Source organism: Fukomys damarensis, unplaced genomic scaffold, assembly GCF_012274545.1.
Source record: "Fukomys damarensis isolate Sample0158 unplaced genomic scaffold, DMR_v1.0_HiC HiC_scaffold_16, whole genome shotgun sequence".
Classification (NCBI taxonomy): domain Eukaryota; kingdom Metazoa; phylum Chordata; class Mammalia; order Rodentia; family Bathyergidae; genus Fukomys; species Fukomys damarensis.
In genome coordinates this window covers 116,546,726-116,569,305 of record NW_022900928.1, presented here as the reverse complement: position 1 = coordinate 116,569,305, position 22,580 = coordinate 116,546,726, and the positions used below count along the sequence as shown (strand labels likewise).

Sequence of the window (22,580 nt, the reverse complement as noted above, 5' to 3'; positions counted from 1 at the left end):
GAAGGGGAAGGACTAGAGAGTGTGCCCATACTCAAAAGAAGAGGAGCTCTGTACCAGTCACTGCCAAGGAGATACAACAGAAATGGAGAAATAAATGTACAGGCTATTCAAAGAGGCAATGCACACCCACATGAAAAACACTAATAAAAGAGTATGTAGAAAATTATAAACCTGATTCTAATGCTGCAGACTTATGAATCTAAAGCCAGAGGACAGTGAGTCTCTAGAAGACTCATGGGGCACTGTAGCCAAAGCAGCAGGCTGGAAAGTCTCCCTGGAGGTGGTGTTGGAAGGCATCTGTCTCCTTGGTTGTGAAGGTGTTTCTGAAACCCTTCTTTTGTCTCCCACACTTCAACTCCATACTTCCCTTGGGGTTCAGCCATACACAACAAACACCATTGAAAACTGCCTTTATGGAGGCTGCTTTTGGTTAGTAAGGCATTAAAGACATGGGAGGCAACTGTGCTATATGTGCCTCTGGGGTGTCACGGAGTACCTTCTGCTGCTCTGAGTCCTCTCCACAGTTCCTGTGCACTCCCTCACCCACACTCAATGTGCACCACTTCCCCGTGAGGCCACTCCATCCTCACTCTCTGTGAAATGCTCCCTCCTCTCTGTGACCTCACAGGGCAGCAATTTCTACCACTGCTTGTTGACCCTCCCCGGCACACTGTAGCTTCTCTTGGGTTTAACTCACTTTCTCTCTCTCCATTCCCTGCCTCTTTTCCTCCATCATTGTCATCTTCAGTAAGAGTGTTGTTTTTCCTCTAGGTGCAGGGGCACCTACCTGTATCCCAGCTACTTGGGAGGATAAGGCAGGAAGATCATAAGTTGGAAGTAAGTCTGGACGACTTAGAGAGACCCTGTCTCAAAAAATAAAAAGAGTTGAGAATGTAGTAATAGAGCATTGCCTGGGGTCAATCCCCACTCCCACAATATATACAGACCTATTTACATTCATATATAGATGTTATTTTCCATATTCCTAACCTTCCCTCTCCCCAGCCCAACTCAGGGCCTGGACTCTGCTACATTATAATGATAAGCACTGGCCAAGAGACTGTAAGGTATCATTTTCTGGTAATTAGGCAGAAGGAAAGATCAAGAGAGTTTTAATGAATTTTCCACCACTATGCCAGTAAGCCACCTACGTAGACCTGTCTCACACACACACACACACACACACACACACTGCACATTGCATGGCTGGGATGCTGCACTGAGCATCTTGTCAATACTTTCCAAACTGTTCCTCCTGTCCAGGGATCAGAATGGAGTGTCAATAATTATTTCCACTCACATCACTACAAAATAATAAACAACATGGAAGTTTAGCCAAAGCAATGACCTCAGTCCCTGCTCTTTGTCCAGAATTCTGCTCTCTGGACTTTCAGTGTGTAAAGAGGCATTTGAGTTGTAACACGAAAGAACTCATAGCTTGAAACAACCAAAACACACTGCAGAGGCAGTTTATTTGGAGATTCCAATCCAGCTGTGGCAGGTAACCTACGATGTGACTTTCATTTTGCAAGTCACCAACTGCTTGGAGCCTCAACTTTCTCATCTGCAAAATGGGGTAAGAACTTAGAACTTAAAATTCTTATCACTAGCTATATCTGCAACCCTTTTTATTTCTGTATTTTTAAGTAAGAATTACAAAATTAACAGGTAAATCATGGTGCCATGATATTCCTGTATTGTGACTTTCCTTTTTTTAATTGTTTATTGCTACATTTTAGTTATACAATAGTTACAAACATCATTGGGATCTTGTACCTTTACGTTATTTATCTTGGTTCTTATTTTTTCCCCCATTTCCAGCCCTCCCTTCACCCGCTCCACCATTCCCTGTTTACAAAGACATGTTTGCAGCGTTGCCATGGTTTTCCTTTTCTTATATTTTTTCTTTTCTCTTTTTACATTTCCCCTACTCCTCCCACTTCCCCTACTCTTTTAGACCTTTTTTTCCTATCACACAATATCAATTATACATTTTGATCCTTATTTACACTTTAGTTTTTCACATCAGAGAAACTGCTCAGTATTTACACATGTGTATCTTATTAATTTCACTTAAGAGTATGGTCTCAATGTGTATCCATTTAGCTATAAATTTCTCTAGTTTCTTGCTCTTTATGGCTGAGTATTACTCCATTTTATTAAAAAAATAAAAACCACATCTTCTTTATCCAATCTCCGACGGATGGACAATTGGGCTGTTTCAAAGTTTTAGCTATTACAAACTGTGCCGCTATCAGTTTGTAATAGCTAAATCTTGGAAACAGCCCATTTGCCCATCCGTTGGAAACTGGATAAAGAAGATGTGGTTTTTCTATAAAATGGAATATTACTCAGCCATAAAGAACAAGAAAATAGATTCATTCATAGGAAAATGGATACATATTGAAGATGTACTCCTAAGTGAAATAAATAAGTCACACATGTGTAAATACCGAATAGTTTCCCTGGTGTGAATAATCTGCAACAATACATAAGATTCTAATAAGATTACTGACATTTAGAAATGGGAAGAAAGGAGCTAAAGGTGTGGGGAAGGTGAGATGGGTAGGGGAAGAGTAAAAAGGGAAAACAAAAAATGTGAGAGAATGAAAAGATGAAAATAAAGTGTTTGTAGATGGGGAGGGGAGGAGGGGGTGAAGGGAGGGCAGAGGTAAGGGGAAAAAATGAGAATCAAGACTTGCCATGTAGAGGTACATGATCCCAACAATGAATGTAACTGTACTATATCCCTAAAATGTACAAATAAACTCAATAAAATTAAAAAAAAAAAAAAGACGTCATGTAGAGGTACAAGATCCCAACAATGAATGTCACTGTGCTGTATCCCTAAAATGTACCAATAAACTCAATTAAAGCTGAAAAAAAAAACTGTGCCACTATAAACATGGGTGAGCATATTTCACTGTGATATGATTCTTTTAATTCTTTTGGGAAGATACCTGGCAGAGGAATAGCTGAGTCAAATGGGATTTCTGATCCTACTTGTTTAAGGTATCTCCATATTGATTTCCACTGTGGTTGCACCAGTCTGCATTCTCACCAACAATGAAGAAGGATTCCTTTCTCTCCACAACCCTACCAGCATCCGTTCATGGTTGATTTCTTGATAACAGCCATTCTTTCTGGGGTGAGATGGAATCTCAATGGTTTTTTTTTTCATCCGCATCTCTCAAATAACCAATGATGTTGAACATTTTTTCATATGTTTATTTGCTGTTTCTACTTCTTTTGTTTTGGTTTTTTTTTTTATTGTTGTTGGTACCAGGGATTGAACTCGGGTCCTTGTGCTTGCAAGGCAGGCCACCAAACCGCTGAGCTAAATCCCCGGCCCCTGTTTCTACTTCTTCATCTGAGTAATGTCTCTTCATTTCAGATGCCCATCTAACCCTTATTATTTTTTGAGACAGGGTCTCTCTAAATTCTAAGAGCTTTTTGACTTGTGAAGGTATCTGGTCCTAAAAAGGGTTCAGATCAATCAGTGCCAAGTCTGTAGTTGTGTCCTTACTGTGAGACACTGACCTGTGAGATTAATCCTCTGATTTAAAAATATGATCCAGAATATGGGTGCCTGTTTTGCTATTGCTGTTCTTGTTTATTGGTTGGTTGGTTGGTACTGAGGTTGAACCCAAGGCCTTGCGAAGCCCTTTACTTTTTAGGCGAGGATATGGCTAAGTCACTGAGTTGTCTAAGCTGGGCTTGAACTTGTGATTCCCTGGCTATAAGACATTCAAATGGCCCATTGAGTCAGAGCAGGGCCCCTGCATAGATACCTTCACCTTGCAAGTGAGCTATCACCACCTGCCCACTCTACTGGGTCCTGGATATTTGGAACAGGATCTTCTCTCTAGGGGAAAATATTATTGTGTTCCTTCCTTTGGTACTTGTTTGATCCTCCAGAGTCAATATTTGTAGAGATAAGCATAGTGTGATGTAGCCAGTGGAGTTGTTTACAACTTTGCTCCATCCTATTGGATGCCAGTCCCTGTAGGCCACACTGTGAGGTGAGTAGGTGCCTTTCAACAGTGCGTGACCCTGGTGCTCACATGGCCTGCCTTAGAAGGAAGTGGAAGGGGGGCTGGCATCAATGCATTGCTGTCTCTCCAGTGTGCTCTTAGTGCTAGTCCAAATGCCAGGCAGCAAGTTAACATGACCTTCCCAGGTAGCTGGCAGGCTGGATCCCTGTCCCAACCCATTCCAGGCCTTCCCAGGTCTTCTTTAGTAGGTAGTGAGGTCTTGGACAGGCCTTTCTAGAAAAATAAGACTCTCTATTTGTGCTTCATATAAAAATACCTGGAGAGATTTTTCCACCCAGTTTGGACAGTTTATTTCAAGTGAGTTGATTAAAATACAGGCCATAAAAATATGCAAAATTCCTCTCAGGTCATTTGCAGGAAAGAGCACCTTCAAAACCTGGGTTGGCAGAGACTCTAATCAGCCACTCATGAGAAGGTACAACAAAAACCTAGCCTGACGTTTGATAGGAGACACACAGCACATACTGAGTCATGGAGGGCAGAAAACATGAACATGGTTTTATATAGGAGCCCAAACCAAAGGTGATGAGGGCATGCAGTCCAGAGGGGCAATGAAGCTGCTTCCCAGGTGGTCAACTCTACATCCTTTTATAGGAGTTGTGTTTATCATCTTTCTGTCACTATAACAAAGACCTGAAATAACTTATTTTGGCTCATGGTTTTGGAAGTTTCAGTTTATGAGCAGTTGGCCCATTGGTTTTGGGCTCATGGTGAGGCAGCACATCATGGTGGAGAAAAACTACTCACCTCAGGGCCAGGAAGCAAGCAAGAAAGGAGGAGTCCCTCAGTCCCTTTCAAAGGCTCCTCTCCACCCGCCTCTCTCTGTCCTGGCTTCATGTATGCTAAGCATCTGCCCCACCAGTAAGGTACAACTCCAATCTTTAGTCTCCACCTCCTATAGGTTCCATTGCCTTCTTGTGGCAACACACTGGGGACCAAAACTTTAACACATGGGCTTTAGGGGACATTCATCTTCTTTAATCATGCTTACTGTCTTTGGGTTTTTTCGTTATTGTTTGTTTTTAGAGAAACCCAAGGAAGCTGGCTAGCTAACAAGAGAGAAAGTGATGTGGAAATAAAAAGAGGGCCTGAAATTTAGCTCAGTGTTACTGTGCATGCCTCACAAGCCCAATGTCCTGGGTTCGATTCCCGTTACAAAGAAAGAAAGAAAGAAAGAAAGAAAGAAAGAAAGAAAGAAAGAAAGAAAGAAAGAAAGAAAGAAAGAAAGAAAGACAGTACAGTTACATTCATCATTGGGATCTTGTACCTTTACATGACAGGTCTTGGTTCTCACTTTTTCCCTTGTCCCTGCCCTCCCTTTACCCCCTCCTCCCCTCCCCATTTACAAGACTGATGCCTTTCTTAGTGAAATTTGGATGTGAGACAGATGCAAACCTTCCCTAAAGAACTGGGAGATGTTTGAAGCATTCACACACCTGCTATGTGCCAGACACCATGTTAGTTGTTGGAGAGAGATCAGTGACTCAGACTACTCTCCCTGCCTTGGTGGAGCTGACACGGGCTGGGAGGGGCAGAAACAATGCACAGACATCATAAGAGATCCCTTCTCACTGCCCTAATCTGCCTCCACATGGCACCCAGGGAAGATTCTTCTCCATTTACAAATCTGATTAACTCATACTCTCCTTGCAGAGCCTTCAGTGGCTTCCCATAAGTTGTCTATATATATGCCTGACATGCTGGAGAGTTTTTTATATGTTATTGAAAATGTTATTCACATTTATGACCCCATTATGACCCAACATGAAGAAAGATATGACAGTTCTGGGACCTAAACGTCTTGAAATACAATACAGACACTAATGCCACTGAGCTGAGACTAGGAGAAAGGAACGGGCTAAGGAATAGAGTATACTAAAGAAATGTAAAAGAGCATGCACCCGCTTTTAGTTAAGAGGAGAACTATTACGAACTTTTAGAGCCCTAAATTTAGATTAGGATTTGCAAATTCAAATGCATCTACATTTCACAAAGGTAGCATAAATAATGCAGACAAACAACGGGCCAGACTATCAGGAGACAGTGCTATCAGATGGGTCCCGCTACTACTTAGCTCCAATATAGCTTATGGCCTGGTAAGAAAGAGGGTCCAATGCAGCTGAAGAGGCTGATTTTCAAAGCAAAACTAGTTCTCTAGATTTTACATGAATTCTCCCAATTTGAAAATGTTGGTATGCAATTTGAAGTTTAGAAAAGAAAAACATGGATGTGAATTTAGGACTGGGAATGCAAGTCCTCCAGTGCAGACTATTCCTTCCAGTAGCATTGCAGGATGAAGGAAAAGCAGAGACACAGAGGGCCACAATGGTGCAACCAGGACACAGAGGGGTGTTTGGAGGCCTGGACACTTGTCTGAAGCCGCCAAATGGAAAAGCACCCATTTAAGAGAGTGAACAGGTCTGGCAAGGTCTCCTTTGCACTGTGCATCAGGATCTGCAAGGAATACCCTTCCTGGAGTAACTGAAATATGTGAACGTGGGGTTGAGGGTTAGCAGAGAACATCAGCAGTCTGGAGGCTGAAGTATTCCCAAAACTGTAAAGAAATCTGTGAGCAGGGCAGAGACTGCCTGCTGGACGCATCTCACACCATCCCTCACTCATTTTTCATGAGTCCATTCTCTGCTGCCCTCATGGCATCCTCATTTTTGTGACTCTGGGTTTGTGACCCTTCTCAGACTCAGCATGGTCCCTTCCCCTCATACTCCAGTAGCTGGCGGTGGCTTCCCTCTGCAACTCCTTGGCAGCCTCGGGTTCTGTCCCCAGTGCTTACCCACAGCTGGGGTCTGACCCTAGCAGACCAGGTTTCATCTTGTAGGCCCTCTGGTTCCCAAAAGGGTATGAGATGAAAATATTCCCATGTGCTAAAGGATTAAATTCCAACACATTGTGTTTAATTATCTAATTATTCTTATTAGTGATCCATGAATTCAGCAGCATCTCACCTATTAAAAAAAATCGGGCTGCATCTTCTGCTTCATAAGCACAAGTTCCGGAGTTCAATCCCCATTAAAAAAGGGGGTGCTGGAGGTGTAACTCAGTTTTATAGCTGGTGCTTAGCACGCTTGAGGTCCTGTGTTCCATCCTCAGCACTGAAAAAAAAAAGTGTTCCTAGAAGCTGAGCAGAGAGAGTTGACTTTATAGCCAGCAAGGGCTAAAGAAAACAAAACTAAGGGACAAAAGCAGCTTGGCCATTTCAAAGTTACTTTCCTTATAAGGTTAAAACAAAAGGGGACTGCCTTATCCTGGCTCAGGTAGACTGGGCCCTTTCAATTGGTTGCTGCAAATCTCCTGTTTTTAGGGAAAACTGACTCATTTTAAAGTTCAGTTTGATCACCTGGCACCTAGTGACTTCTGGTCTGATTCTGTGGGGCCCAAGGCAGGGGTTCAGTTCAAAACAGTGGTCTCTCATAAATTTTGTTTAACACATGAAGAGGTGATCTGATGGTCCTGAGTAGTCAAGACAACCCAAGAAGCAACCAAGAATAACACCAGCTTCCACAACTGACCCTCACTGAGTGCCAGGCACTCTTCAGAGCTTTAGTCATGAACTCTATAATTTTCCAGAATGGGCTAGAATTCAGAATTAATAATTCAGAGATAGGAGCTATTATCATTCCTATTTCAAAGAGGAAGAACTGAGGCAGAGGCGAACTTGCCTCAGGATATTTCTCTTTTCACATCAACAGACTCAGGATTTTTGCTCTAAAACGTTACTTTTCAAATGACTTCTGATGAAAGGCCAGTTTTGCCTTCTAATTCATTACAACCTGAAAGAGTAACAAAAGGAATTCCTAGAAAAATGATCAGGTACTCAGAAGGTGCTGCAATGTCAAATTGTTCTAGAAGTTTCTGAATGCTTACTCTATTTCTATCCTTAGCGCATAGTGTCCTAACACACAGCACCAAGAGCAGCACAAGCTACACACTTTTGGCAGCACTGTGCTTCTCCACCTGGCTCGGTTCTGAGGATGTTAAGTGCCCAGTAGCCAAGCAATGAAAGGAATCTCTTGTATAGATTCCAGCAAATGAACTGTTAACCTCCCCAGCTCATCCTGGCCTTAAAGACGAGTGAGAGCCTCTTGCGCTGTGTCTCTGAATTGGTGATCTAGGGAGGTGCCCTGCATTGTACCAGAGTGAGTTGATTCCCTCCCCAAACCAAAAGACTAAGATCCAGGTTCCTTTTACAATGTCCCAGCTCAGCAGGAATGTTTTCAGGGCCAGCTGTTTTTGTTCATGCATTCATTAATAAAAGTAGTGAATGCAGCAAGAGCCACCCTTTTCTTTCCTTTGTCTTGTCTGAAATGGGGCAGGGAGGCAGGAGGGAGCCACAGACTTAGGGGACGTGTCAGACGTGCCACAGGAAGGGCAAAGCCAGAGGAGGAGCCATGGGGAAGGAAGGTAGGTGGGCGGAGGAGGAGGGGACCCTGTGACCCTGCGGACAGACACATGGAACCAATCACTTGGCAGGAGGCAGGAGCTGCACCTGAGCTTGAAAAGAACCCCTGGATGCTTTCTACAGCAGGGGGAAATTAAGAGCTGAGGACAGGGCAGGGGCTAGGGACACCCACTGAGACTTGTTCAGCTACTCAGGGAACTTCTGCCATATCTGCAGTACTGGCAAAGGAAGAATAGATGTTTCTCATTATCCAAATCAGCCAGGGGCCAGCCAAGGAAAGGAAAGACAGGGACCCTAGGTCTTATTTTTTTTCTCTCACAGAGTTGGGAATCGAACCCATTATCACACAACACACACACACCACACACACACACACACACACACACACACACAGCAAGCACTCTGCCACTGAGTCACATTTCCAGTCCTAGGTCTCTTGCTCAGAGATTTGAGGGAAGAAAATTGGAAACAGAAATGCTAGAAAAACCTGTTCAGGGACCTCCAAGCAGGTGCTGTCCTTATCAAAGCCCAAGAACAGGAATCCCTCGGCCAGGTTGCCCCTAAAATATAGGGCGCCTGTTAAATATGACCCTCAGATCCTTTCCACTGCAAAAACATTAGCACAGAATTGTACATTTTCAAATGGTTAAAATCGTAATGTTCATGTTATATCCAATTTGTTATTTTACCAGAATCAAAAATATGTTGCAAAAAATGTATTCAGTTGATGGACAGTTTGAATTTAACTGGTGTGCTGTCTTTTAGTTATTAAATCTGGCTACTCTCCCTCCAGCAGGATGACAGAGGCTGCCCCAGGGAGCTGGGGCCATAGAGGAGACACAGCTGCTGCACACAGACAGCAGGAAGTGGAGGGAGTGGGGGAGGGGCGCCCTGGCTTCTCCTCTCCTCTGAGGAAGCCCTCGAGGTTCCACCACTTCTCCCGGTGGGCCAATGCCACCGAGTAGCCAGAGGGCAAAGGAGCCCCAGAAACACTGGGACTGGGAAGGATCTAAGCCAGCCCACAATCGTTTTTAATAATTCAGGAAGGCAAGACCTGGCCTGACGGCAGCAGTTTTGTTTTTATTTTATCTGCAGGCTGAATGAAACCATGAGGCTCAATGCCTTTGAGGGTCCCAGTGTTCTCAATCCACTGGTGCGGAGTGACCACTTGCTGCCAAGAAAGCAGATGAGAACACATTTGTGGACCGATTCTGTGTACAAGCTGGGGATCAAGGAGGTATGCTGCTATCAGGAAGTTTAGGATGTGGTGCCCCGGGCCTGTTCCTTCCTTTATTCATTATTTAAAAATTCATTCTGTTTATTAAAAAAGGAACTGTCTGCAGTGACTCATTATATGGTAGTATATGAAACAGATACTCCATGAAGCCAAGTGTGTTGGTGAGTACCTATAATCTTAGCACTTTGGGAGGCTGAGGCAGGAAGATCACAAGTTTGAGCAATCATAAGTCTGGGCAATTTAGCAATTTAGTGAGACACTGTCTCCAATTTTTTGAAAATTAAAAAGGGCTGGGAATACAGCTCAGTGAAAAGGCCCTGGGTTCAAATTCCCTACTGCAAAAAAGGACACTACACATTCTAAAGGTGTTTAGGGTTCCAGTTGGTTAGGAAATATCAGATGCCATGAGAATTATCTAAAATGCAAGAAGTACATGGCAAATGCAAGGAAAGTTGAGCAGAGACAAAAGCACTCCCAGTGAAGAGGAGATGGGTGGTCTGGGTGATCCCCAAATTTGGTAGAACATGCCCAGCTGGTGCCAGGTGATAGGGGCAGTGGGATGGCCCCTTCCCTTTCCAGGAGCTCATGATGTTGCTCACAAAAATCCCCAGAAGTCAACCACAAATATTTGTCCAGCCGTCTTGGCTTCTCACAACCCACAGGGAGGTCCTTGGAGGAAAGAGAACAGATTGAGGCGCCCAGGGCTCTTGGGATCCTGCCAGGCTCAGCCTCCAGCCCTGTGGTTCTGGGGTCTCAGTTCCCTGTCTGCGAGGTGCAGTTGGCCTCAGTGGTCTCTGCCCTGCTCCTGACTGTTCAGGGCCTAGCAACATCAGTACCTCGCTGTCCCAGAGCTCTCCCTTGTCAGCCAGAACAGCTGGACTCCGCACATGGCCCTGGTGTCAGACAGCCAGAGTCGCATCCTGCCTCTGCCGTTTATAGAATGCAGCAAAATGGTATCAGCTCTCAGTGGGACCATGTCTTCATATGTGAAATGGGAACAAATGTATGACTCCGTAGACTGTAAAGGTGAACAGAATAGTACATGTACCCTGGCTCTAAATTTGCACTTGCCTGTGCAGTATTTGAAGTGGAGCCCGATCTCTCCTCCCTTCTGTGAGCACGCCTTGCAGTGATCCATGCATCAGTCACAGGCTCCTTGTGTCCCTGCGTCCCTGAATGATCTTCCATAGTGCTACCCTTCACACTTTCCTACCTTTTGGCTTCCCTTCTCCAAGTCCCTTTGGCTGTGGGACACCCAAAAGGTGCATTGGGAACACAAGTGGATGAAAGAAAGGGCAGGGTCTATAAGAGCTGGCTGTGGCTGTTGCTGGTTGGAGAGGCAGAGGGGAGCCAATGGGAGGCTTGGTATTTTATCACTAGAATGAGGACAGGAAAGTGAAGGGAGTGGGCTTTGGGTCAAATGGCAAAAAAGTAGGCTAACACTGGGGACCTGGGGTCAGCTCTGAGGAAAGGACATTCCTCACAGGGAGGGAGACTACACTGTGGGAGGATGCAGAGGAAAAAAAGAACCAATTGGAAAGAATACCTGAGAGGGAGTCCTTGAAATTCAGGTTCCTAAGTCATTCTTGTTCTCATCTGACTCATTTCTTGCACTAGGGTATTTGATTGCTTACCCTTGGAAGTAGAAAGTTATTAGTAAATTGAGAGTTTTTATGGCCCACATGTAAAATTTCTTTTTTTTTCCCCCAGGGATCAAACTCAGGACCTTATGCTTGTGAAGCAGGTGCTACTGAGCTAAATCCTTGGCCCAAAGGTAAAATTTCTAATGATATAAATGTCTAATATAAATAGAACACATCAACAACCTTTTCCAACATAAGTATATTACATAAGTATATTAAAGCAAATAAGACAGGTAAGAATATAGTCACGTTATGTTTTTAAATCACCATCTCTGTGACATAGTCTCCTCAGGACAAGGAGGGATGGCTAGGAGGGTAGCCGATTTGGCAGAGGAAGCAGTGGGAAGTGGTCCGGTGGCTCCATTTCTCCTGTGGGCATCCAGAAAGGGTCAGTAACATGAAAGGGCTTTTCGTCTCAGGTGGGGGTGGCTGGGCCCTCTCAGGTGCCAAGGGGGCAAGTATTTTGAAGAGCAGGTAGGCCTTCCTGGGGTGGCCCCTGGGGAGAGGAGAAAGGCCCTGAGCCCCCAAGCTGTGCCACAGCTGCTCCCAGCTCTCCAGAGGAAGCTATGACAGAGTATCCAGGGCTGGCATGGCTCCTGTGACAGGTCGGGCAGCACACTGGGAAGGCCAGTGGGAGGCTTGCAGGCATGCCCAAATTCGTCTTCCTCCTCCAGGTGCTGGAGGCCAGTGAGCACACACTTCTGCTCACCATCCCTGGCCTGGGCACAAAGGAAGGGGTCACTCCATTTCTGACCACTGGCTTGAAGGCAGAAGGCCTAGTCTCTGGGTTTGACTTCCTTTTCCTGGGGTTGGGTGCCTCAAACCAGAGTGGTTCCTCCAACTTCCTCTTTCCTTTAGTGCATTGTCTGAGAGCTTTCAGTACCTTCTTCTTGGCACAGGGGTCTGGGCACTTCTGTGGTGGGCACTTGTAGAGGCTCCCTGGGCGCACCGGGTGATTGACCTGAACCCTCATCAGACTCTGGAGCTGAGGTTCCCTGGCGATCCACAGCCTCTGCTTCACGTAATTGTACGTAGCATAGGAAAGTTCTGGGTTGAGGCGGAGCCAGTAGGGCAGGCTGCAGGGAGCCTGTCTCCAGGCCTGAGCGGCCACAGCCCTGCGGCCTCCAGCACTGTCACAGCCCGGCCGGACCCCATAAAGAACGGGGCGCTCAGGCCTGGGCCTCCGACGCTGATCCTGAAGGGAGGAAGACGGCCTCACGGCCCTGGGCCTGCCTGAGTACCTGACTAGGTACCTGCTCAAGTAAAGGCCCATAAAGGCTGTGCTGTACAGCACGTGGGCTCCTTGGGGAGGGAATCTCGGTCCGGAGGTCTATGGATGCCTGCGGAGAGCAGAGGCGAAGCACAAGGCAAAGTGTATGATTCGGGTGACCGTTGGCTTCTGAACGCTGCCAGAGTTCTTCAGGGCACTCACGTGCTCAGGAACCTCTGGGGCCCTCGGGCCAGCCCCGCCCCTGGGACACTGGGGCGTCACAGCGTGCCCAGAGCAATGTGGTGCCCCATGCTACCCGGAGACCACGGGAAGCTCTAGCTGTGATCTTCCCGGGACAGGTCAGAGAAGCTGAGCTCTGGGCAAAAGGGCGGGGAAACAGCCTCTACACTCTCTCTCTCTCTCTCTCTCTCTCTCTCTCTCTCTCTCTCTCTCGCTTTACTAAAGTTTATTTCCTCTTCTTCCTAGGAACAGCTGGTCTGTACCTGACATTGTGAGGGAGCAAAGGTAAGAATTTCTGCAGATGGCTATTGACACTGGTTGCTTGCCTTCATCACTGAAAAAATGAATGTAATACACATGGATACTCTTGTAAGGAACAGTTAACAACTAATCTGCTCTTGGAAATTAAAATGATTGGTATTTCTTTTTTTTTTTTTTCGATTACTGCATGTTTGTAAGGCAGAATAGTGATATTGGTATGGTGGGATGGGTTCATACCTGTTACATGTCTTGACGCGTTTTAATCCCTTTACCCCTCCTCTTGTTTTCGCCTCCTCTCTCTCCCTGAATCTCTTCCCCATCTCCAAGTGTTTACCTGCCAGTTTCCTAACATTTCTTCTTATTTCATTTGTTTATTTATATTTTATTATAGGATAATATACATGGTATTTAACACTCTGAATCTGGCTTATTTCACTTAATATTCTGGTCTCAGATTCCAACCATATTGCTGTAGTGGCACAGTTTCACTCTTAACGGCTGAATGATACTCCATTGTGTATAATACTGTATAAGTGATTCTTTTGTCTTTTCACCTGTTGATGGATACCTAGGCTGTTTCCAAAGCTTAGCTATTGTGAATTGTGTTGCCATATAAACAGGGCGGTGCATGTATTACTACAATATGATGTCTTTATTTATTTATTTGTTTATTTATTTATTTTATTTTTAGTGCTGGGGATCGAACTGAGGCCCTTGTGCTTGCAAGGCAGATGACAAAACCACTGAGCCAAATCCCCGGCCACCTGTCTTTAATTTTTTTTTTTTTTGATAATGTACTCAGGAGCATTATGATAGGTCAAATGGTACTTTTATATTTAGCTTTTTGAAGAATTTCCATTTCTAGTAGTTAAACTACTTTACTTTTACCAATAATCTGGTGGGGTTATTTTTTCTCTACATACTCACTAGCATTCACTGTTTATTCTCTTCTTGATAACACCATTCTAACTGGGATGAAATGGAATCTTGAAGTTATTTTGATTTCTATTTTGCTAATGGTTACAAATGTTGAACATTTTTTCCTGTACTTACTGGCAATTTGTTCTTTTGAGAAGAATCCTTTCAGTTGATTTGTTCATTTCTTTCTTTTTTTTTTTTTATGGTCTTTTGAGACTGACCTGGAACTCACTATGTAGCCCAAGCTGGTCTCAAACTCACAGTGATCCTCCTGCCTCAGCCTCCTGAGTGCTGGGATTACAGGCGTGCACCACCGTGCCGGCCACGATTTGTTCATTTCTTGTTTAGAACATTTTTATTAGAGGTAAATTATTTTCAGTTCTTTACTTACTCTTTACATTAGTCCTCAATAGGACAAGTAGGAAAATTTTTTCTCATATTTTGTAGGTTATCTTTTTATTCTGTTGTTTCCTTTACTGGGTAGATGCTTTTTAAGTTGGTGTAATAACCTTTATTGATTCTTGACTTTATTTCCAGTGTGATTAGAGTTATTCAGGAAGTCTTTGCCTGTGCCTGTGGCTTCAAGTGTTTCCCCCTTGTGATTTTCCAGAAGGTTCTGAAGTTTGTGTTTTTATATCAAGGTATTTGGCCCATTTTGATTTTATTTTAGTACAAGGTGAAAGATAGGGATCTAATTTCAATCTTCTGAAAGTGGATTTCCAGTTTCTTGTAACCTTTTTTTTTTAAGGCTGTCTTTTCTCCAGTGTATATTTTGGACAACTTTTTCAAAAATTTGATAGCTGACCAGGCGTGGTGACTCATGTTTGTAATCCCAGCACTCAAGAGGCTGAGGCAGGAGGATCACTGTGAGTTTGAGACCAGCCTGGGCTACATAACGAGTTCCAGGTCAGTCTCAACTACATAGTGAGATCCTGTCTCAAAAAACAAAAAACAAAAATGAAAAATTTTATAGCTGTAAATGGGTAGTGTTTTTTCTGTGTCTTCTGCTCTATTCCATTGGTCTACATAGCTGTTTCTGTGCCAATGCCATGTAATTTTTGTTACTACAACTTTATAGTACAACTTGACATCCAGTGTTATGATATCTATAGCTTTGCACAGGATTCTGTGCAGCTATTCTGAATGTTTTCTGATTCCATGTAAATTTAAGGGTTTTTTTTCTGTATCCCTGTATCTAAAATAATAGATCCCCAATTCTATTATTTTAATAGGAATTACACTAAATCTACAGATCACTTTTGAAAATATGGCCATTTTAACAATATTAATTCTGCCAATCCAAGAACAAGAGCTCTTTTCACTTCCTAATGTTTTCCTCAATTTCTTTCTTCAAAGTTCTGTAATTTTTATTACAGATAGTTCACTAGCTTCATTAAGTTCATTTCTAGATATTTAAATTTTGGGAGCTATTATGAATATAATTAATTTTTAAATTTTCTTTCTCATTGTGATTATTATGGTATACAGAAACTCTTAATTTTTGCGTGCTAATTTTATATAATGCCCCTTTGCTGAATTTGTTTATCAGATCCAAGGTCTTATGGTGGATTTTTTGGGGGTCTTATATAGAAAGAGTCATATCATTTACTAATAGAGATCATTTGACTTCTTCCTTTCTGGCTCATATCACTTTCATATCTTACTTTTGCCCGATTGCTCTTAGTGTACTTTTAAGTACTATATTTGACAAGAGAGTGATAATGGACATTCTCATCTCATTTATGATTTTAGAGCCATGAATAGATGTTGAATTTTGTCTAAGGCTTGTTCTGCATCTATTGATATTTTTCTGTGATTTTTATCATTGATTCTATTTACCTGGTGTGTTACATTTATTGAATTATGTGTATTGAACCATCCTTGCATTCTGAGATGAAACCAGATCCTCTAGATCTTGTGGTACCTGTTGAAATTCTCCTTTTGCATTTCTAATTTTAATAACATGGATCTTTTCCCCATTTCTTTTCATAAATTTGAAAATTAAGAAATACATCTTATTTCTCTTTTCAAATAACAAAATATTTTATCCATCCATTCATTTTTTTTTTATACCAGGGATCAAACTCGGGTCCTTGTGCTTGCAAGGCAGGTGGCAAAATCACTGAGCTAAATCCCTGGCCCTATCCATTTATTCTTTGTACTCTTTTGTCTCAATTTCATAAACTTCTACTCTGATGTTTATTATTTCTTTCCTTTTACTGCTCTTGGATTTGGATTTTTCTTGATTTTTCTAGAACCATAAGATAAATCTTTAGGTTATTTATTTAGTATCACTCTTTTTCTAACTTAGGCATTCTTAACTATGAGCTTCCATCTTACATTTGCTTTCATTGTATCCCTAGATACTCATATATTGTGTTTCTGTTATTGTTTTTTACTAGTGATTTAAAATTTCTTCCCTGACTTCTTCTGTGACCCACTGATCATTCAAGAGTGTGTTATTCAATCTTCTTGCATTTCTGTTGCTGTGGATTTCAAGTATTAATCCAATGTGACATGATACAATGCATGAAATTATTTTAATTATTTTATAGTTTTTGAGATTTGCTCTATGATCTAAATTATAATTTGGATACAGATAGACCCATGGGCTGCTGAAAATAATATATATCCTGCTGATATTACATAATACACTCTAGAAAGCTCTGTTAAGCCCATTTATTTTGCAGTACAATTTAACTCTGATTTTTTTATTATTCATATTATTTTGTCTTGTCTTGTTCTATTTTAAGGAGTGGAGCCCTGAAGGCTGCCACTGTGATACTACTGGTGTATATCTGACTTTTATGATGAGTAGTGCTTGTTTTATGAAATTCAGTGCATCAGTATTTGATACACATACATTTGTAATTATTAGCTCTTTTTAGTTTATTATTCCCTTTATTAATGGCACTAAGAATATAGCAACTTTCTTTATCTGTACTAACCAGTTTCAGTTTGAAGTCATGTTTGTCAGATATAAGTATATTTACTCTTGTTTGCTTTAAGACTTTAGCTGCTTGGTGTACCAGTTTTCATCCTTTCCCTTCTTCTAGACCTTTGCAGTTGAAGTGTGTCTCTTCCAGATGTATAGATGGGTCTTGGTTTTGGATCTAATCTGTGAGTCCATGTCTTTCAATTGGACAATTAAGATCATTTATAGTGACTCCTGTTATTGAAAGATATGTACTAATTCCTGTCTTAGCAGTACATTGATTTTCCAGTGAATGATTCATTTCTGTCTGCATCTAACTATTCTCTCAGTAAAACTTATTCTTTCCCTTGGTCTTATGGATGTTTCTCTTCATCATCTCTGTTAAGTATTCCTTTAAGGATTTCCTACAGTATTGAGTTGGTGGACTGAAAAGCCAAAATGAATGGCTTCTTAGCTTATTAAAAGATCTATGTAGTAAGTATAAATTAAGTAATTTTGAGGATTTATTAAATTTTCATTGCCGGGGATTTAGCTCAGCGGTTTGGTGGCCTGCCTTGCAAGCGCAAGGACCCAAGTTCAATCCCCGGTACCAAAAAAAAAAATTTTTCTTTTTCATTTTTACTTTAAATTTTGATATGTCAAAAATCTCAATTATGTGATATAATTTTATTGAGAAGTCATCTAAAAATAATGTCTTATGCCCTTGTTTGCTTACTTTTTATGGTTTACTTTGGTAAAACATGTATATGCTTGTATTTTTATATTTATTTATACATGATGAGAATATTATGCTGGTGGTATCTTTTCTACACTAATATGGAATGTGAACATTACATATATTTTAGGAAATTTTAGGCAGCCAAGACTAGAAGTGGAAGAAGAAAGAACAATATGTTTATTCCTGTGCATAGTGAGTCCCAGATAAATGAAGAATAGATTTTAATGCAAGGCATCAGATGAAATAAAGACATAAAACGTACAAAAATAAAATTGTGTGGATTAGAAAGTCAGTTTTTGTCTTAACATCTGAATGTCTTTCCAGTGAGCTGCAGAGGGGAAGCAGCACAAAAGGAGGTGAAAGAACAACAGAAAGCCGGGAAGAATGAGGCAGGGGCCCCCCCAGAAGAGACCTCCTGGATACCTTGTAGGCCCTCCTGCTTCTCCTCCTCCTCCTCCTCCTTGGGGAACCCTTAGGAGCCCCATGCAGTCAATAACCCTACACCCTTAAAAGTACCACCTTGAAAACATCCATAGTCACCCTTGAAAGTACCTTAGTGGCTTAGCACTGGAGTCTTAGGCTTGCCCAACAGAGGGTTCTGAATGGCTGTCATTCCACAGGCCCATCTCTTAACCTTGGTTCCCATAGGCCAGTGGGTCTGGGAGGCACATTACTTCCAGTTCTGGACATGCCAGGCAACAAACCACTGCCCCTGTGAGAATTCTATGCTCTTATCTGGGCCAGGGAGAGCATCCATTGGTGGCATCTGGATCCTTTATTTCCAAACAGCATTGTAACAGGTGTTGCAGAGACCAGATAGGTAAAGGAATGAACAAAGTCTGCCAAAGGTAACACATCAGGAAGCAGCAAGAGGTAGAAACAGGTTCCTTGCTGAATCCTAAAGGGCAGTCTCAAGGCAGGGGGTAGTGTAGCATTCATGAGGCTCGGTTTGGTCCCTAGCACCAGAAAAAAACAAAACAAAACATGAGCAGCTCTTACTCCACTCAGGCCAGTGGAGCCACTGGAAATTTTATGTAAAATCTCCAAAATTATAAATGGCAACACCTAATTTTAACATTTTCAACCATCATGCAAGCCTAACAAAAACATTTGTGAGCCAGACACAGCCTGTAGGTACCAGTTTTCTGCCTCATGCCAGTGACTCTCAAATTCAAGTATGCATCAGAGTCACTCAGACGGCTTCTTAAAACCCAGATGATTGTAGGGCTTGGTGTAATTCAGTGGTAGAGCCCTTGCCCAGTATGTGTGAGGCCCTGGGCACCACAGAACAAAACAAAACAAAACAAAAACCAGATTTCTGGTCTAGACAGTTTCTGATTCTACAGGTCAGAGATGGGACCTGAGAAATTGTCTCTCAGAAAAACCCCAGAGGTGCTGATAAAGCTGGCCAACAAATTTGGGGTGGGGGGGCCACTGCTGTGTCCTGTGAAAATTACACCACAACCCCATAATTCTGTACATGATGCTAAAACATCGTACCAGGCAGTGCCAAGCTTCCAGGCCCTAATTTAGTTTTCACAAAGGCCCCATGAGGTAGGCTTATAAATAACTCCTTATTTCAGACAAGAGTAGCAATTAGATGGTGGCTTAAAGGCCAGGCAGAAGAACACCAGATACTGCCTCCCCTACAATGGTTCACAGCCTTCTTCTTACACAGTCCAACTGTCTGGGTCCATTTGTGCTGCTATAACAAAATAATTCAGACTGGATAACACATAGAGAACACAAATTTATTTCTCATATCTCTGGAGGTTGAAAAGCCCAAGATCAGGACACCAGCAGATTCAGTATCTGCTGAGGACCTGACTCCTCTTCCAAGATGGTACCTTACTGCTGCACCTTCCTGCAAACGCTGTGTTCTCAAGTGGCCAGGAGGGATGAACCTGCCCTCTCAGGACCTTTTGTAGGGCACTAAGGATGGATCTCCAAAGGCCCCACCTCTTGAGACTGTTGCATTAGGGATTAAGTGGCAACATGAATTTTGAAGGCCAGGCCATCATTCGAAGCACAGCACCATCACACCCATGGGTCCCCTGAGACATCCTTTCTATTGGGTTGTCATCACAAGCCAAAGCAAATTGTGTATGAGTCAGTTGTCCACTTAGTGACTGTTGAGCTTATGCTTGGTGCACAGCTAGCCAAGTAACAGGGTGAGGAGTGACGGAAAGGAGTACTGGCTATAATAAGAGACAGCAGTGTAGGGGAGGAAAAGCGGTATCTTTTTCTCACCCTCCCCTTGGTTTATGCCCGACACCCCATAACAAAAGCTAGATTAAAAAGAGAAAAACATACAAATGTGTTTAAGGAAACTCTTATATAACACAGGTTCAGAAAAGAAGACCCAAAGACCCAGGGATTTTTGTTGTATTTATACTTAGATTCAGTAAAGAACAGAAACATGTAGAATTATCACCAGACAAAAAGGACCAAGCTAATGACAATAAACTGGAAGGAATTTGGCAAGGCCTATTTGCTCAGATTCTTCTTGGTAGCTCTGCGTCTTCATTGCTTTCCTCTGGGGATGGGGCACACCCATCACATGAAGGTCTTATGACCGAAGGAGAAGTAGGTCAGAGAATTCTTTTATACCCAGCTCTCACACAGACAAGAGACAGAGGATCAAAGTGACAACGAGGGTACTGTATGTTGTGGTATCATGCCCTATATTCCATCAGTACCAGGAAAACCCTCTGTGAGCAGGACTAAAACCAAATGAAATGAAGAAGAGAGTAAACAAGAAAGAAGGAACTCCAAATACAAAGGTTCTGTGGTAGAAACAAGTGTCCATATATATTTTAGGACTAGTGAGAAGATTTCTTAAGAATAGTAAGCAGAAGCCAGTCATGTGATACTCAGGGAGTGTGTGTGAGCCCCTGTATCAAGAGAAAAGAAAGAACAGGAAAGGAAAGGAAAGGAAAGGAAAGGAAAGGAAAGGAAAGGAAAGGAAAGGAAAGGAAAGGAAAGGAAAAAGGAAAGGAAAGGAAAGGAAAGGAAAGGAAAGGAAAGGAAAGGAAAGGAAAGGAAAGAAAAAGAATGGGCTGGGCATTTAGCTCAGTGGTGCCACCACCTGCCTTGCAAGCACAGGGTCCTGATTTTGAGCCCTGATAGGAGAAGTGGAGGGAGGATAAAGTACTGAGAGAAAAGTAGAAATGAGCAGGTATCTCTAAAAGGCCATGCCAAGGATTCTGCATTTTACTGTAAGTATGATGGGAAATTGCAAGAGGGCTTTGAGCAGGAGAATGACAGTCTCCAGTTATAGTTGGATCAGTCTTGCTTTGGTTGCAGGTGAAAAACCAGACTCCAGGGAGACCAAAGTAGAAGGAATGGATATGGTGTCCAAGTGACAAAATGCCAGAGATGCCTGATGGATGAGCTGATGCAACTTGTCTCAGTCTTGGAGTGAAGGAGTGGGAAATGGAGAAGGGAAAAGAAGTGAATACCAGGTAGAACGCTTAAAATGATTTGATAAATCAGAGCAAGGCCAGTTCTTCCTCCCTGATGGGGATCCAGAAAGATGTGGGGAGAGAACTGCAGCCATTTTCTCAGAGCACCCCATCATCCTGGATTCCTGCACCTAATCTTGGCGACTGAGTGAGGTGCAGATCTGCAGAAAGAAGATTCCAGCTCCCAGATCTCTCTGCATAGTGCCTAAGAAACTTAGTTTCCCTTCAGGTGATATGGAAATATGTGAAAACTGGATTGTGTTGATGGCTTAACAGATATAAATTTGTCAGAAGTCATCAAACTAAGCTGTTGCTAGGGGTGAATGTAATATTAGGTAATCCTACATCTATAAAGTTGTTTTTCAAAGAATAAATACATTTGCCTATAAGGGACTCATCCTTTGAGCCTCAGTCTTTAAGTGTTTGGCTGTCACTAAACAGCCTAGAGATTTAAAAAATATATATGGCAGCATCCAGCTAATAGAATGGCAAGTAACCATGGAAACTCATACTTGTGAAGAACACCTGAAAACAGAAAAATAAGTTATTCACAGAATAAATGTAAAGACTACTTAAAGGATATAAAACTACACATACAATGTCACTTTTGGTGTGTGTGTGTGTGTGTGTGTGTGTGTGTGTGTATATAGACCCTGACATTAACTCTGGGTTCTAGGATTGTTTTATTTCTGTTTATTTATTCCCAACATTTTCATCTTCCAAATTTTCTACAAGGAATGTTAATAATGAAGATTCCCTCATTAAACATGCAAGAGCAAAGTAAAACCTATACAAAATAAGTTAAAGCGGGGAGTGACCACAAAATGGGTCATGTACCTTATCATGCCACATAAATTGTCTGTATGCGAGATTAACAGCAAGCAGAGACCAAACAGAAGGAAATAAACTAAAATGGTAACAATAGAGTCATAGATGATTTTAGCATTTTTCTCTTTGCTTATCTATGTTTTTTCTTTCTCTTTTTTAAAACTACAAACATGCAACATTAGCCTAATGAAAAGGAGGCATAAAAATCTCATAAGTCATTGGCACTATGATAGCACAGACTCGTTTCTGCTTGTTCATAGACTATTCTATTTCTGCTTGTTCATAGACTATTTCATGCTTGTTTTTCCACTGTGAAGATTTAATTTACTTCAAAAGTTCCACAACTATTTATGGAACGGTTGTTCTGTGCCAAGCACTGTCCTAGGCACGGCAGAAAATGGAAAGACTAATGAAATATGATTGATCTCTTTCCTTCAGTAATTTTTCTGCCCATTTTGGGAAATAGATATCAATGCAAAGGATTATATTGCCAAATGGTGTGGATTATAGATGCAGAGATGGAAGTATGAGTGCCAGGGAAATTCAGTTAATTAGTCAGCAAAAATGTTTTGTAAAGGAAACTCTACAGTTATTGCAAATACTTCTGAGAGAAATAATCCTTCAGCCTTACCAGCTTGCCAAGTGTGGCTCTCC

General features: G+C 42.2%; 2 long non-coding RNA genes across 2 annotated transcripts; both read left to right on the top strand.

The window, feature by feature from the left end:
* Positions 1 to 801: 801 nt before the first annotated feature.
* Positions 802 to 9,703, top strand: LOC104853765. The gene is made up of 3 exons (XR_777876.2): positions 802 to 837; positions 1,372 to 1,576; positions 9,568 to 9,703. It is a non-coding gene; the product is annotated as an uncharacterized LOC104853765 (long non-coding RNA).
* A 3,043-nt stretch (positions 9,704 to 12,746) lies between these two features.
* LOC104853766 lies at positions 12,747 to 17,879 on the top strand. Its single transcript, XR_777877.2, has 3 exons — positions 12,747 to 12,921; positions 13,049 to 13,087; positions 17,762 to 17,879. It is a non-coding gene; the product is annotated as an uncharacterized LOC104853766 (long non-coding RNA).
* Positions 17,880 to 22,580: the final 4,701 nt, after the last annotated feature.